At 30.2% G+C, this 18,339-nt stretch overlaps 1 protein-coding gene across 2 annotated transcripts in view; it reads left to right on the forward strand.

The window, feature by feature from the left end:
* Nucleotides 1–204: 204 nt before the first annotated feature.
* The window catches only part of Dop1R1 (Dopamine 1-like receptor 1), a 74,189-nt gene continuing 56,054 nt past the window's right edge, over nucleotides 205–18,339 (forward strand). For both annotated transcript variants that reach the window (XM_085203108.1, XM_085203109.1), the window contains exon 1: nucleotides 205–522. The gene's annotated coding sequence lies outside the window, so the exon portion shown is untranslated. The remainder of the gene's footprint in view (nucleotides 523–18,339) is intronic.

The raw sequence follows: 18,339 nt of genomic DNA on the forward strand, positions 1-18,339 counted from the left end.
GGTGTTCTATAAAAAAATATATATTATAACCATTTTAAAGATGCACTAAATAAAATACATACATAAAAATATTATTAAGTTTTAATTTAATTGACGAAATCTGATAAAAATTAAATTAATTCCCAGCGTCTGTGTCAAAGCGCAAGTGTATACCACAAATGTAGGGGCCGTAGTAGCTACGGACGGCAGTAGACTGTTAGGCGCCGTACGAACAACCCACCAGTTGAACGCTACGAGGAAAACTTTCGACATTACTCCAACAGATAAAAGTAACAAAAACTATTAAAAACTCTTCTTTCATTGTTTTTATAATCTGTGATATTTTGGCGCCATAATTTTGACAGTTACAAGATTTTTTCTCATTTTATTTTAGTTGAAAGTATTAAAAAAGTGCGCGTTTTTTAGTTTTTTGTGTTGTGTAAAGGTGTTATTTTTGTTTGTTATTTATCGTTTTAAAATTTTGTGACTTGATACTATTATTTATAACTACAGTGTGTATAAGCCGTCAAGAATTTATTATAGGTAAGTCGCAAATTTTTTATGTAATACGTATATACCTATATAAAAAACAACTCTAAAAGATGTTAATATCATTTATATTTTTTTTGTTTCTGTACACATTATCGTTGTGCGGTGGGAACTAACTTGTTTTATTGTGTGGAGACGGCCGTGGGTTCGAATTTTGTTTCGAAATAACATCGAAAAAGTAAAAAAATAAAGTGTAAAAATGTAGTAAATGCATAACCTTAATAAAATATTCTATTACAAAATAAATAGCGTCTATTGTACTTTGTCTAATTCACCAAGAGGTAATTTATAATTACTTAAAAAATAAAATAAATATTATATTTTTAAGAGTAAGTGGGCGTGTTGAATGGCGTAACTCAACAAAACACACATTTCATTCACACACATCCACTCATTTCCACATAGAAAATTAAATTTTATTATATTTTTTCTGGTCGAGGCAAAGGGCGGCGTCGAGTGCCACCAGTGTAGATTCAACACGCAATGCCTCCAGAATTCGCCGGAAAATGGAAAGCGGAGTGTCTCAACACTAGATTCCCTCTTTCTGTCGTGCTGTGTGTAGGATATAGAGGGAAACAAAAAATATGAAATACAATGATTTTAGCGGAGTAATATGTTAAAGTTTGACGATGGTTCGTTGATGAAATACTTATAGTGAATTCTATTGCTATATTTTCTTAACTCCATTCATGAAAGGATAGAAATATACTTTTCTCTTTGAAAAAAAATATTCGAACGCTTTCGTTTCTTTTACTATGAAATTTGGAAAATATGCGCGGCGCGTAGTATTGAAATTTCATATAAATATTTTTTTTACTATCATTTCAGTATAAAAAGACAACAGCCTTTTTATTTATTTTGACATACGATAACTGATTACTTTACTCATTTTGACGAGTGGGGATTGAACCCACTACTGTCTCATTTACAGTTAGACGTTTGACGTTTTGTTACTGCGCCATGATGGTATCATTAATGTTGATATTGTAAGAAGTACTACTACAGTCCTAACAAATACTACTCTACAAAAGCTAAGCTATACTAGAATAGTGCGAAATAAAACATAAATCTTTCATACCACGATTCTAGTTATATAATAGTAGTTGAAAGTCAATAAATATGTTACGTCAGTGTGTGGTTAGAGCTAAGAAAATCTTATTGAGGAATAGATAACGTTTTGATCGAATACCGAGTAAATCCCGCTGTAACTAGGTTTGTATGAAATTGGGGCAACAGAATTCCATTCCAGGTTAACCTGTGGCACATAAATCATTTTTACTATAAATATACATTGATATACATTTGAGGCCAGTCGACGCAGGGACACAAGAGTGTGAGTGTAAACGTGACTGGTTGTGGATTCGTTTCCTACTCGAGGAAATAAAATATTGAATATTTTCATTTCTTCGCTCTGGTGGCGAGGCAAAACGCGGCGTTGAGTTCTGCTACTCAACACGCAATGCTTCAAGAATTCTGCGGAAAGTAGAGCAATGAAAATATAAAATTAATCGAACCCATCGAACCCACTACCAGTTGCGTTTACAACCACACCTTCTGCCCCTGCGCCATGACTGGCCTCATCTTTATTATTGTGCATGTTTTTTTAAAAATCAATCAAAGGAAAAGTCATTAACTAACTCTGCAACACAAATATAGCAACCGTTAACAACAAATACACAAGATAACATAAATACAAGCGTTATTTAAGAAAAAAAGGAAAAATTGTACGAAACCTGTCAGGTGGTTGAACTGATGACGATGAAAAAATATATTCAGTTTTTTCATGTCACGTCATCAAAGAAACGATTATCGCGATACAATTTTTTGACGTGACAGCTATTACGCAGCTATTTGCATTTGATATTTTTACATTTTTTGTAAGTAATAAATTTTCTATATATTTTTTTTGTATTTAATAAAAAATATTAGAAGAATCACATTGTAGAAGTTAAAAAAAAGTATAAAAGGCTTTCTGTCTTTCTGTAAACTCGATGGTTCGTGAGGAGATGATGAGGAATCCGAGGAATGTTGAATTATATTAAAATTAAAATTTTATTTTTATTATCATTTCTTTGCTCTGCCGCCTTTCTCTTGAAAGCAATGTCCAATGATCCTTAGTATATATATATATATCTATTTGGTACTCTTTACACGTTTTTTAGAGCAAAATCAGTAGTGGATTTAGAAATCTTTTCAATGACAAAAGTATAACGTTTTACAGAACGCATTCAACTTAACAATAATGAATGTGGTCATGTAAGTTTTTTTAATTATGAATTTATTATTTATCTAATAAAATATTTTTATGTATGGGAACGTATACCCATACATACATAGTTTATTGAACAAAAACTAAGATATGTATAAGTTTTTCTAATATAATAGAAAATATGTTATTTTGATAACACTAAAAAATTAGACGATCGTTTGTAAACTATACGCCTCGGTAGTAATACCGCAACTCTACTCAGTAATTAGAGAGTGACAAATGCGCCGACATCTTATCGAACACCCTCTTTAACTTGCTTTGGTTAAAGATAAATTTGCCTTTCTAACATGATATGTAAGAACTTAAAAATAATGAAAATTATTATAATTATATTCCTATTAAAAATATAAGCTGGTTTAATATAGTAATATTCAAATATTAAGTCTATACAATAAGCACTTCTCAACGAAATCACAAAGTAATAAAAGTACTTACGTCTGACAATAAATATTATAAGAACGAATATGCTATTGTCATAAGAATATGATAATTTGATATTACGAGATGATAAAATAAAATTAGGCCACGCGCCATACAGTTATTCCGGTTTTCCTTTTTTCAGTTTTACACTGATCATTCCATTTAGCGAGGTAGGCAATGAATATCGTAGTGTTAAGACACTCTGTTCTCCATTTACCAGTGTGGCGAAATGACAATAACTCATCCCCCCGAGTCGACATCGAATCCACAACTATTACACTTATAGTAAAATGCCCCATTTCACTGCGTCACGATGATCTCAATAATGTTATTTATATAATAATACTAGTGGGCCCGGACGCGGCTACGCCCGCGAAAATATAAGCCTAAATAATTAAAATAAGTTAAAAAATAATAATAAGTGGAGATTTATTATTAGAAAAAATATCTGAGTAACCGAAATGAACAAACAAAAGAAGTAAAAGTAACTAAAGGAAATTCTTAATATTAGAAAAAGTACCTAAAGTTTGCCGTGCGCGCGTACTAAACATTTTTCTTTATTAAATAATTATTAATTTTTGCGAACAATATTAAATAAAATCCCAAATGATTAAAATTACGATATTTTAAGTGTATAACATCGGTATGGATAACCGAACTGAGATAAATTAATTATAAGCAGTAAATAATTACATAAAAAATAATAGTAATTCGAAAATATATAAAAATTTACAAAATCATCAAAGTCTGCCCGTTCGCGTGGGGTCATACTATACCACTCGTGGGCTAGGTCATTTGGAATCAGTGACATCTTAATTAATTATTAGAATGTTACACAGTAAACTATAATTTCCATCTAGATGAAATGCTAAAAGTGACTATTATATTTATTTTCATAAGGATGAATATCAAATTATAGAAATCATCTAATTTTTGTTAATGTATACAAATCTATATCGGCGCGCGCCATGTATGCATTAAGCAAACTCACTTTGGGTGACGTTTTCTTAAAACAACAAACTTTGCAAGCCGTTGCTTAGCAACGCGTAGCGACTATTGTTATTAACATGGCGGAATAAATTGCTTGTCAAATTAATTATTTTAATATTTTGGTATATATCGAAAATATTACAAATATGAGAAAAAAAAAGTATCCTATGTTCATCCCGAGACCCTCAAGTATCTCTATATGTGTATTTTATCACAATTAAATTAGCGGTTTGACCCTGATTGCGTAAAGACAGACAGACAGACAGACAGACAGACAGAGTTACTTTCGAATTTATAATATAGGTATGGATTGAAACTTCCTCTGTAATAGTAAATAGTATTATTCTATGCAATGTTTGCGGGCTTAATGAATGGAACAGTAAATGTTTATATTTGGAATATTTCTGATTGTTATTAAACAACATGCGGCGTTTAGTTCCGCCGTCCAATATATATCGACTATAACAGGAAATGGAAAAGGAAGTGATGTATAGTACTAGTGAATTGAATCTTGAATTAATTAGTGGGAAAAGTTATTATATTTTCATGAATTTGGAAGGCCTGAAGGCCAATAGTCAGAACTTTTTTTAGCCAAACCAAATGAAACACCAGAAAATCAAGGTTCAATTATCGCTTAAAAATAATACAAAAGCATTACAGATAAAGCCCAGCACGAACTTTTGGTATCAACACGAATAAAATTAATGACGAAATCGCGTTAATTTACACCGTTACCTAACTATTATGATATGCAAAAAAAAATAGGTAAAATAATTAATTTTCATCAATGGTCCATTAATTAATCAAGTTGGCTTGATTAATGGACCGTCTAGCACCGGTCAAGACGGAAGAGTTTCTATAGCTAAAGGTGTCCATTGTCCGTAGGTTGCTAGTTTGCCCTACTTTTAGTCAGCGAATGTATTTAAAAGTTACTTTGACCTTTTCTGAATTTGAAATAAGTGTATCAATCAATAAATAAAGATAAAATTTAACTACGGAAAAAAAATGTAATTTGTAATAACATCTTAACCATAAATCGAAATCAATAGTATTACTCAATGACTAGGTACGTTTTAACTCGGCAACTTTCACATAAAATTTCAGGCGGAGAGTATTTAGTGTCATTGCTTTCTACGCGGCGAAACTGAACGCCGCGATTATTCGGTAATGTTAGTAATGTGCAAACATATTTAAGTAAATATATAATTATAATTTAATAATTTAATTTAGTACCATACAAAATCGGGAAGCACTCTTACGAAGTTTCAGAAACACGCACATATGTTACGTCGTCACCGACACGCCGCGTGTATACAAATATTTGCAAAGTAGAGAAGCCAAATGTACGTTTGGCTTTCTTGTCATAAATGCCTTTGACATGTAAATAGAAAAAAAACAGGAAAAGAAACAGTAAGATTTTATCTTATGTTTTGTTATGACAGTTTATAAAGGAAAAAAAGATGAAATGAAAGATGAAATATATAAGAAAGGGTGAAGAAAACCAAAATTAAAGTTGAAATAATATATAGTATCTATGTAGTTGTAGATATTATTGCAGCATAAATAAGACAGAATAACTGAAAATCTCTTCAGAACATGCTGTATGTAGATTTTCATTTAATTAACTGGAATATTCATTTTAGTCCTCACGCATTGTTTCTACTAGGTAGAACAAGCAGAGAAAATTTTACTCACTCATTCGTTCTACATTTTTTGCCCATTTTAGAGGCTATCAAAATTGAACTGGAAAAACAAGTTTATTTTGAAATAATTATTCATCCTAGTGGAAATCTATCCTAAAGCTATAACTAACTGGTAAAGATAGTCAGTTACTTTCGAATTACACTAAGATAGGTTTTATTTATATATTTTTTTGCCGTATTATAAGCTTAGTCCGACTAAGTGCGGTGAGTACCTCACGTACTTACTATAGAATACAATTTGTTTGAAACATACTATACAGATTTTTCTAACTATATATTTCGAAAATTAAATATTTCTTTTCAATATCTCCTTCTCGTGTTCAAAAACAAGTGTATTTTTACCCGATTGTGGTGAAACGAAGAAGGGTTATGTTTATAGCGTGTATGTACTCGTATGTGTTTTGTTCCCTTGTAACTGTTAAACCAGTGAAATGATTTTGATAAATAATATGCCGTTGGATTTGTCTTGATAGCGCGAGTATTACTGGATACAATAATTTAGTTTATCCAGTTGTGTTTTTTTAGTTTATAATAAAACTCTTTCAATAACTTCATCATAAATGATATAGTATCTTTGACCTAGTTAATACAGTACTGTAGACGACATCTTACAGTTATATGTTACTTATATACTTGACGTTAAATATTGTTTATACTAATTTGGCTTTGCGAATTTCCAATGTGAAATTTCATTAAATTTTAACAACAGCTAAGGCGATATAACGAAATAGTCGAAATAACGCCGCTTATAATAATATTTATGTTTCATTCGCCATACAAATATGTCTTACGACGGCTTGCAGATATTGTATGAGCTCAGAGAATAATTAATTGAGGGTAGAAATATTCCTTTGATTGTCTTGAAAATAAACTTGGTGAATTTCAATGAAACACCTATTTATGTAGAAGGTGAAAGCTTTTGTTCTGATACGTACATATTTATAGGATTGTCTGCCGTATTTGGGCATTAGGGTAGGCTTCCAACAAACATAGGTGTGTAAAGTTTAACATGAGTTTGTGAGTGAGGTGAAATTGCGGCGTTAAGTTCCACTACTCAACATGCGACGCTTTTTAAAAATCATAAAAAATAGTCATGTTCCTATGTTTTTGATATTAGTTTAATAGTATTTATTTCTCTATAGTGGTTTAATCTCTATAGTGGCTATAGATTAAGCAAATTCGGATTGCAGCAAAGAAAACAGTTAAATAAATAGTTCGGCGTAAATAAAAATACACACGATGTGGGCGTATTGTATAGAACTAAGTGACCCATCAACAGTTCCTGCGCCAGGAACAAGTGTAAATACAAGCAAACGTGTATATTTATTTTGCTTAAAATAGTTTTACTTTTCCTATGATTAAAAATAACTTTTATATATATTAGTTTATATTATCTTAAATATAATCTTTTATATATAAAATATTACCAATATTATAATTACATTTTACTATTCAATATATAATTTGTGAATTTAATAAATTAAATGAACTCTACGTTCAAATTTTTGCATGTGGCTAATTCTGGCATAAGGCATAGAGGTAGTTTCCGATTTTTGAAAAATACATATAATTTTAGTCACTTGAGGCGTCCCATTGTAAAAGTTACAATTGAGTTCGATTTCTCACTTCATTTAATTTAAAGTCAACCACAGTAAATGTGGTCATTATCAGCATGTTTTACGGTACTTCGTATAACGATCGGAATAAATTACCGACTTCCCGAAGATGTTTAAAGGTAATTAATTAGATGACTTGTCGCGTTGAAATAATGAAAAATCGTTACTTATTGTTTCTTCCATTTACATAGAAATTGGAAATTCTGTTGTTTCTAATCATTAAGGGATTTTCTTTATTTAATTAAAAAAATGTAAGATTTGTATTGTTTTTGTATAAGCTTTTTCTTTTGTTTAAGCTATTTTTTCTTTCTTATTATTTGTTGGAAGTTTCTGATCTGCACCTACAAGAAAATACAGTAAAGTGAACAATGACACCCATTAGTAACTGTCAATTTAGACCAGTAATCTGATTTATACAAACTTCTGTAGGTGCCTAAATCAATAATTTCGACTAATAAATAATATTTTTATTAAATTCTTCTGATTTTTTTTACATAGATTTCAAAATCACAATAAAATTACCATTTTTTTTAAATCAAAAAGAACAAAATAGAAAATAGTCAGTAAAATACCTTGAGCACAACGTTGTATGTAGAGAAGCAAATGCTTTTACATCACTATAATGCGTTTGCATACATTTGAATGCAGTGGAAAATTGTTTACACGTGGAAAATAAATATTACAAATTCTACCCCTTTTCACGATTGTAAGAGGTATTTACACTACTATTACTGTATAGTGTTCTTTCAATTTGGTAGTTGTGATTTTTCAACTTTTACGATCCGCGCGATGGTTGTGGATTCAATCTTCTATAATATTTTATACATGTAGATTGTAGATTCTGTACCCTTTCAGTTCCACGATAAACCTAGTGTTGTGACATTCCGTTCCCCAACTTCCTCTCAATTTTCGGGAAATTACGGAATGGTGAAACTCAACGCCGCCTGCTACGATCGTACTAACGACTGTACTGCGTCGCGATAGCCTTTTATTCTATTAAAACGAATTATTTATGTGTATTGCTTCATCGTGTAGAGGCACAAGTGTGTTAGTGTTAACATGATAGTTGTGGGTTCGATTCCCACTCGGGTGGAATATTTTTTTATGAATATTATCATTTCTTCGCTCTAGTAACAAGGCGGGATACAGTATGAAGCTAACTAACTATCTATATTTTCTATATTTTTCTCAAAATAAAAGAAAATGGAGATAAAATAAATTATTTACCTTTCAGTTCTTGGGTTGATAACAAGTAAATAAATAAATTGGCTTATCACAAACGAATTCTGTTACAAGACTGTAGACTAAACTACTAAGTATTTTGTAGATCTTTTCGAACATTGTTCCCTTATAAGGCGCTGTCTTGATCCAGCTTTGAGCCGAATTGTCACAGATTTATTTAACTCATGTTGTATTCAACAGCTGAATAAAAGCCTATTCTTTATCCGTATTTTGTTGACGTTTGGTATTTGTTTCAATTTAATACACGATTTAGTTTTACTTTGTAAGATTTCGTTTTTGTGAAATAAAATAAATGTAAAAAATATTATTTTAATAAAGTTTTAAAGGAAAGCTTATGTAATATGAGTTGTTGAGAGTCTGTTGAACACAGAGCTCAATAATACATTTTATTTAACGAGACCCCAATAAAAAAATTAATGACCAAAAACTTTTCGATATTAGCTAAATTTTCTTTATCAAGTACAATATTAGACTAATCGCTACCAGCCAAGTTTATAAAAGTTTTAAACTTCGCAGTTTATCCGACTTTTGGTTCTCACTTAACGAACCCAAGTATTATTTTAGTACTACGCCATACAAAAGAGAGCCGATTTGTTTGGATAAACTCTTGATGTTTTCTTAGAAACTGGCTATCGAGCAATTAAAGGTTTAATAATTTATGGAATACCATTACTTAGGTTCACTTTTAGTGTTAATAATTTTCTTTCTAATATAATTTTAGTAATTTTAAATTAATATAACTTATTGACTTTTCAAAAATTTAAATTTTACCTTGTTATATTTACACTAATTACGTAGTAATTCGTAGTAATGGCAGTCGTGGCTGAGTGGCACAAGCGTGGGACTGTAAACGCGACGGTTGTAGGTTCGATTCCCACTCAGGAAAGTAGTATTTTCAAGTAGAGAGAGTAGAGTAGTAGAAAGTAGATATAATTTCTTCGCTCTGGTAAAGCAAATTATGGCGTTGAGTTACGCTACTCAACAGGCAATGCCTCGAGAATTCAGCAGGAAATGGGAAAACGTTAGCTTTGCTGTATGCGCGATACAGCGTCAACCTGAGAAATAAAAAAAAACGCAATTACCCTTTTGATTAACGACCACCACGGTCGTGCTCAGAAATACAGACAGTTCAAAGGTATAAAAATTGACTGAAAAATATAAATTATTGTTCTGTGAAGCTTTTGATATAGAATCGATAAAGCTTGTATATTATAAAGCCATTATAAAGTCAGATATTTAATAAATACTTAATATATTATTTCACCTTTTGTCCATCGTCAATCATTTCTCTGACGCTCAGTGACTTATTTCCTGAAGAAAATTCCTTTGATAAATTCTATTTATAGATATATTGTATTTATTTCTATAAGTATTATTAAGACAAATATTATTTAGTACAAAAATAATAATATCTAATAATAAAATTGTAAAAGAGGTCAATTCTGTAAATTATAATATTAACAAAAAAAATATTTATATATTTAATCGAGTCCAGCTTGAGGAGATAAATATTTTCGTTTTCTCGCTTTAGTCAGACCAAGAGCGGTATTGCCTAAAGTAAGGCGAAAAATGGAGTGTCTTGACACTAAGTTTTCTCCGCATACCCTGGTATTTGGGCAACACATCGTGAAGCTAAAAAATATGTTTAAAAAGCATATTACTTATTTGAATTTCCGTTATTCATCAACGCACAAATTTCCAATCCCAGTTAATTCAATTTTAGTGTCAAACACTCGTTCATTAAATTTATTTAAATATTATATGTTATGATGATTATATAACTTGTTTCATACGTTTTAAATAATCGATTAATTTGACAAGTAATAAGCGAAATATATAGTATTTTATACTACTAGTATTACAAAGGTGGGCTATGGTAAAACCGTAAAAACTGTAAATTAAATCTGTTGATTGCACGGCGTTCAATTTTGTTCTACTCGACACGTTATGTATCGAATGATGTCGGAAAGAAGAGAACGGAGTGTCCTGACACTCGGTTGATTGAGTCTCTGCCTATATACAAGATACGGTTATATGTTAAAAAAATATTTTTGATTCTTTCACACATTATCTATACCTACTGTAAAAACAAAGTGACATATTAAAAAACCCAATTCACCATTATAAAAAGAAATTATTTATTAAGCTTTGAAATTTGATATCTCCATCAATAAGCAAAACATGTAGCTTTCACGTCTTAAAGATATCAAATGTATTCTTACAGGATTTTTCTCATATACGAACACATACATTCTCAAGGGTAGACCTGTCATTTATGAATCTATTCTACTTTATCAAAATCGTTTTGTTTTGTTGTTTCTATATATTTTATGTTTTATATATTTTTAATTTTCTTTAGGCATATTTATTCCATTCTCCATTTCATAAACAAAATATGCAGTAAAAAGTAAACTTTTTTAAATAAAAAAATATTTTTTCAAAGAATGAATAGAACCTATAACCATCATAATATTAAAATTACTCTTACTCATTTGTACCATAATGGCATTAAATATAATATTATTTTTAAAACACTATGGAACTCTTAAATTTCGCACTTCAATACTCATCAATAATTCATAAGTTTATTATTAAACTTTTCCCCGTTTGAACCAGTTACGAATGGTAATATTTTTATTAACATTTAGCAGTACTTTATAATTCAGTACCACCATAGCTAAAGCGTGGCCAAATAAATGAAAAGCAACTTCACGCTACTTATCACGCACACAGCAGGGTAGGCAGAGGGAATCTAGTGTTAAGACACTCAGTTACCCTCTTTCCGCCAAATTTTAGAGGGCGTGCTGAGTGGTGAAACTCAAAAGAAAATTAATTAATACTTCATTTCCTCGAGTGGGGATCGAACCCACAACCAGTCACCTTTACAGTCACACTTTGTGCCCCAGCGCCACGACTGACTTTAAAACACCACCATATCTACAGGTTGCTAAAATAAATATATATATATATATATATATATAGTAATCCTGGCTATCTGATGGCTTAGTTAGGTGGCTTTCCGAACTGCGGCTAAGTCGTATACGTAAGTAGTATATATGGGGGTGTACCGCAAAATGCCTATATAGGCTATAGCTTGTTCCGCTTACGTTGTAACACTACATTCTATTTTACTTTAGATATTACTTGATTGTTTTTAGTTATTTGTATCTTTTGTATCTATAATTGTTTGTGTGTATGTTTGCAGATACTGCAATATATCGAATATTGGGCGGCAAATAGGGAACGGAGTGCTTTAATACTAGATTTCCTCACCATACCTTGTTTTTATATCTTAACATGGCGGGAACACTCCGTTCTCCATTGAAACACTTTCGTTTCCCACTTTACCCTGCCCACCACTAAAAAAAATACTTTTAATAAATTGTAACATTTACATAGTACATAATGTTCTCATTAAGCCTTTCATTTAATTTCAAAACTTAATTAAGTTTTCACTGTAATTTTAAACTGTTAAATACATTTTAATTACACAACTAACAAACAAATATAATTTATTAATATTATTAATGATTTGAAATGAGAAGGTACAAGTAGTGTACTAAGTAATACATTAAATATACGTATTGCGTATTATGTTCATAAATATATCTATGAATAGAAAATGGAAGACTCCTATGAATAGAGATTGAATTACGATTTATTATATTTTTTATAATAAATCGTAATTTATATATAATTTTTTTCGGCTTCACTCTTTATCTCGACCAATAAAGTATAGCAGAGAGAATATACACCGTTCCGCACTATTTGCACTAATTCAAAACTTTGCATAATGAGTAATTAAATTCTATTAATTTATTTTATTCACAAAAATCGTGTTTAATAGAAAAATTATTAGTTATTTCATATGTATCTATATATGCTGTAGGTACGCGCCCACGGAAAGCTATTTTTTTCTGCGTATGTCTCGATTTCCTGCCTGAAAAGTAGCCTTATAAATTGCTTCACAATACCCTCTATTATTTAGTTCTAAATACCACAAAAAATCTTCCGAAGGTTACCCCCGGACAAACGTTCATTAACCGAAATCTTTTTGCTTATAAACAGACCGACAAACAAAAAAATCATAATTATTTGTTCTCTAAAATAACTATATCTATATATTGACACATTCGCCTCAACGAATTCAAATCAAATTATAATTTTATAAGTTTAATTTGAAGCTTAATTAAATATTTTAGTAAAATCCTTTTGCTATGAATAAAATTCTGGTCCCAACGGATTTAATTAGCTGTTATTATAAGCTTTGTTTTATAATGAGACCTTTTGTAGTAATATTTGATGAAATATCTACATAACGAACCCCTGATATAAATGAGGACAGACAGACAACAAAGTTTAAGGGGTCCGTTTTGACCTCTTGAGGTAAGGAACCCTAAAAAGAATAATAATATCAATTTAATAAAATATTTGTACTTACATTTAAAAAAGATTTTATCGAAATTGTCATTTTGACATATCGGTTAGTGAAGTAGCGCTACAAGCGGCTGCGGTCGTATTGTGGCGGCGCATGCTTCCAACGTGACGGAAACCGCTAATGTTTTGGACGTGTTGAAAGTGCATATGTACGAGTATTTCTTTATGTTACTTTATATTATGAAAGGAGATCATTTGTTTCACGCTGTATCCCGCATATAGCAGGGTAGGCAGAAAGAGCCTAGTGTTATGCCTAGTGAAACGAATCCACAACCGTTACGTTACAGTCACATGCTTGTGTCACTGCGCCACTACGGCCTCTATAATAGTTTGTATGTAATGTATTATATATTAATATTCATACCTATATAATAGTATAGTATATATATATATATATTCATGCCTATATAATAATAGTAGTATCTCATTACAAGAAATTAAATTTAGTGAGATATGTCTTAATTGCGCTTTCGCGGTACAATTCTGAAATTTTTGAGTTTAAATTTAAAATAATACAATTTAAGAATTTGTGTTTCACACAAACTTAAAAAAATCTAACAAAGTGAAGTACTTATTATAAAAGGAAGAGAATCAAAGTATTATTCCAGTAACACTACACTAGAAAACGAGCTAAAAATAGTGAAAAATCACATTTCCTCGACAAGCCAAGTTATTTTTCAGCACAATACTTTCTTCGTTATTTCAAGAGCAGTGTCGGTACTTGGTTAATTTAATTTTTCGCTTTGGAGCGAAGCTAACGAACCTTAAGTTTTGCGAGGCTTAATGAGCTCATTGTCCTCGTGGATAATAAAAATGTTGTGTTTTTTATGTTAGAAACCGCAGAGGCTTAGCCTTGTTTATGAATTTAGTATTCTAAAGGTCAAAAGTGACAATGATTTGGCCTCGTAATGATGATTTTTGCCTATCATGGCCGGATGTTACGGATTCCACTTAAGTAGTCTAATTAAAGGCAAAACTGTATGTGTGAAAATGCTGTCTAATATCGTCCTTATGTATTTTGATTTGTTTAGTTAGATTCACCTTTTATTCCGCATATACCTGGGAACCTAGTGTCTAGACACTCCAGTCCGCTGAATTCTGGAGGCATTGCGTATTGGGAATACCCATAATACCCAAAAGGATATCCCATCCCAAAGGAATACCTTAAGATAAAAAAAATGAATTTAATGCTTATTGATTAGATTTTTACAAGTATAGCTTTTGTGTATATACAGTAAATTAGGTAAAATTCAGTAGTGAGAGAATGAAACGAAATCCAAATTCTAAATATTACTATCGATATTAAAATAAAAAATTATTTGGTAAAATTATAATATGAATAGCCTAGTTGATAATGGGCGAAATGTATAGCAATTAGAATATCATGGTGCGGTCGTGTCAGTAATAGTCGTACAGACGTCACCGCAATATTACAAATGAAACTGTAGCTACGTTATTAGGTATTTGTATTTGACAAAGCTAAATTATTTGTTGAATACAAGGATATTTTTAATTGCTTGTACATGGGTATAAGAGCTTCTCGTGGTCTGGTAACGTGATGGTGGTGAGTTCGATTACGACTCTGTAAAAATGAAATAATGTAGATTTTTTCGAAATTTTGTATTTTTTTCGTCTGTTAAAGACATAGTATCGTGTTGAGTTTCGGAAGTTTTATATTTAACATGGACATGGTTGAATTATAAACAATTATTAATATACCTAATTGACCCTCAATATAAAATTAAGAATGATTTTTTTTGTCGAAAACTTTTATGTCTTATTTCTACTAAGCAAGTAAAGATAAATAAAGCACGACGTTTTTGGCCACTTTACTAAGACATATTTTCATCAACGTTGTAGTCTAACAGTAATTCAATATTGTTCTGTAGATCACTTCGTTGACAGGAAATTTTGTTCATTTTCGTTATTTCTTTGGCCCTTATCATATTACTCCAATTCATGATATAAAATATTTGGAAGAAGAAAGCTTTTATTTACTGTGGATAATAATTTCCTCCTTAGATACCCTCTTTATCAGAAGAAAGAATCAAGCTGAATTTATTTGCTCTCAAATTGTTATTTGTTGCACAGTTTCGGTACTTTATACGTTTGAATTCAGATAATTTTATATTGGTTCTGGTAGGAAAGATATATTTAGAAATGTGAAATTACTTTTTTGTAGGAAATGAATAAATAAATGAGATTTTTTTTTCATATAAATTAATTCCCATACATTTTGCTTAAATATTTTCGTATATACACAATATAATCATTTTTATTCTATACATCTTACATATATTTTTTGTCTGCACTTACTTTATTAGCGACAAATTTGTTGTGTTTTTTTATTAAATTTTGCAATTTTTATCAAATTTTCTATCTAAATTGAGTACATATAATGGTTGAAGTAGGAATATGCGGAAAATCTAGAAAATAAGATATCTACAATAATATTATAAATGCATCATAAAATCAATTGGCAATTTACTCAATTACTGATATTCAATTACCTATTAATTAATAATTTAATGTTATAAGCTATTAAGCAATTGTCTTAAAATTCCATTAGCTAATCAATTTAAGACAATAAAACGTTTTATTACCGTATCGAAACCATCGTGGTGCAGTTGTATGTATATGATAAACGTGATTATGGGTTCATTCTTCACTTGAGAAAGTTAATTATACTCTGCCCTGTTCTTGCAAGACAAACGGCGGTGTTGAGTTCTGCCGCTCAACACTCAATGTGTCAAGATAAAAGTGAAGACCAGAGTTTAACACTAGGTTCTCTCTGCCTACCTTACTGTAAAGCGTGAGTCAAGAAATTATGTTTTAAATATTTCATTTTATTTTTAAAAAAATGAAGTAGTGAAAATCTTTCACGAATAGAATAGATAATAATATTTCATAATGACCGACCACGAGAACCGAGCTTCTTTAATATTTTTCAACTCAGATTTACGAGCCGGGGTTACATAAAATAGTGAAAGCAAGCGGGACTGTAGTTTTTCTTCTCTAACAGTCAGTTTTACTCCGGTTTACATTACTTTTCTTGTTTACTCGAGCTATTTTTAAACGAGTTCTTTTAGAAAGGCAGGAATTTAAACGAATATTTGTCGTAATGCTAGAAGGAAGATGTGTCGTACACTTTTCGTCTAGTTCTAATATTAAAAGTTGTGAAGTTTAATATATTTTTTCAGCGTATTGTGCAAAGCTTGTAAGTTTTTTACTTTTGAGCTTTAAATAATCAATCAATTTTTAAGAACAATTAACTTTATTAATATAATTTAATTTTTGGGTAGTTCTCCCCTTTGACAAAGTTTATTCGAGTTTCAATTGCGCTCTGAGATATGATTCAGCCAAGTAGAAGACATTTATGTGTTCAACTTAAATGATCAATGAACTGTAATTTCGATATACATCTCGTGTTATGTAATATTTTATAAATAAATATTTAATAAATATCATAAATATAAAAATTTTACACAAATTATGTTTTTGTGTATTTATATATGCAAATTTCTCATTTCATATACTCGTATGTTTTGTTCATTCATGACTTTTATAGTACTTCTATTTATCACTTTCCTGTTGATTAAAAATGATCGTTTTCCTAAGAAAAGAGTTTACATACATGTATATATAGAGAGATAATTATATACATGTACATTACATGCACATGTACAGGGCCGTGGAACTCAACGCCGTACTTTGTGCACGCCGCAAGTGTGGGAAAATGTAAACAACCGAAGTGGGTATCGAACCGACAACCATCGCATTTACAGTTAAACTATTCTACTGCCGCTATATATACATATAAGAACATGAAAATACCAAACTGGTTTTAATTACGGATGAGACGCACAAACTTCATGATTGATGGAGTTTTGCGAGTGATAAAAGTCAAAATTTTCCCGAGTTTCCGTATGACATGACACGTATTTCAGCAACTTTTTATATAAAAAGTTTATTATACCGCCTTGTTGCGTCGTTGAATTAATTGACGAACTCAATGTAGATGGAAGAAGAAGAAAATAATTAAATATTATTTTTCATTTCAAAAATTGTGCCAGTAAGAATATTCAAATGGAATTTTATGTATTTTTTCATACTGCTTGTACAAAAATATTAGATATTTTCTTCACTTTGAATGATGTCCTCCATTTTTAGAAGAGATTGAAAATTACTATACTACAAAAATATTTGTTATTTTCATCTCACTAATTTTGAAGTAGCTCATACATTTTATAGAAGAGATTGAAAATTGCTATACATACTGCTACAGCGTTAGGTTTCTGTCACAAGTTTGCTTTGCCTATATAGCCTACGCAAATTTTAAAAAATAGTTAGTACATCAAAGCAAGAAGAAAATGTAAATGCTTTAGAATTTTAACACGATATAAAGTACGACAATAGAATTATATTCTTAATTTTTTGTAGACCAGAATAATCTGTAGAAATTTATAAAAAAAAACAAAAAAGAATTAAGCATTCTAAGCATTTCTCATTGTGTTGAAATGTGAGGGAAAGTTTTTAATTTGTTTTTACCTACAGACCGTGACAGATTTTGTTTAATGTTAATTAAATTTTCTATTCAACTCCTAAATGTACGCTCCACAGATTTCGTCTTAGATCCAATAAGTTTAAAATGTTGAAAGTTATATTTTAATAACAAATGGTTTGTCATAATAGCATTGAACTTAATTTTAGTTTAAAAAGGACATAAAAAAACAAATTTAAAGCTAGCTTTCTTATGGTCCTGTTAGACATAAGTTTTGTAGTGTATAAAAATAAAGAAAATAAAGATTGTGGGTTTGATGATATCTACTTAATTCTTATAGGAATCAAAGCCTCTGAAATTCCCAAATTGCTATATGCGGGAAAAAAATAATAAAAAAAAAACTTTTTCAAACGAACTGTTTCGGGGTTCATATAAAAAAAAAAAACATTTTATACCTACTAAGCTGTTTGTATTTATCGAATATATTTTTTAAATATTCAGTAGGTACTCATAATATGTACCTAATTCAAAATGTTATAAAAACTGCATGTTTCAAAATAAAATATTTCCATATAATACGAAAGCCGTCAGTTATAAATGTTCACAATAAATGTTAACATAATATAATTTTCC

This window comes from Heliconius melpomene, chromosome 19 (genome assembly GCF_056956725.1).
Source record: "Heliconius melpomene rosina isolate 202511_hmr_F chromosome 19, ASM5695672v1, whole genome shotgun sequence".
Lineage (NCBI taxonomy): Eukaryota > Metazoa > Arthropoda > Insecta > Lepidoptera > Nymphalidae > Heliconius > Heliconius melpomene.